The following is a 400-nucleotide window of genomic DNA, read 5'->3' on the forward strand; positions in this document are numbered from 1 at the left end:
TCCCTCCCTCCCTGATCCCTCCCTCCCTCCCCACTCTCACTCCCCCCTCTCTCCTCCTGGATCTGCTGGCAGAGCAGGGCAGAATTGGTGTCCAGTGTGAGGAAACCGCCTTCTCTTGACAAAACTTTGCTGACAGGCCAATCAGTCTTAGGCTGAGTGTACCCCCCAAAATTATAGGGCAGTCCTTATCCAGGTCTAACCCACTCCCTGAGACCCTATATCTTCCACTTGATCCTGGTAGCAGCACTCCCAGGTCTTCCAGTGGGGCCTTGCCTTCGAGACTACCTCCCTCATACCCCCCCAACTGACTCAATCCGTGTTCCCTTCCAGCAAGCAGCTACCTTCAATGCTGTGGCCCTATGTGGGGGCGGGGGAATCCAGCTCAGGAGATACTATCCAC

Source organism: Mastomys coucha, unplaced genomic scaffold, assembly GCF_008632895.1.
Source record: "Mastomys coucha isolate ucsf_1 unplaced genomic scaffold, UCSF_Mcou_1 pScaffold7, whole genome shotgun sequence".
NCBI lineage: Eukaryota > Metazoa > Chordata > Mammalia > Rodentia > Muridae > Mastomys > Mastomys coucha.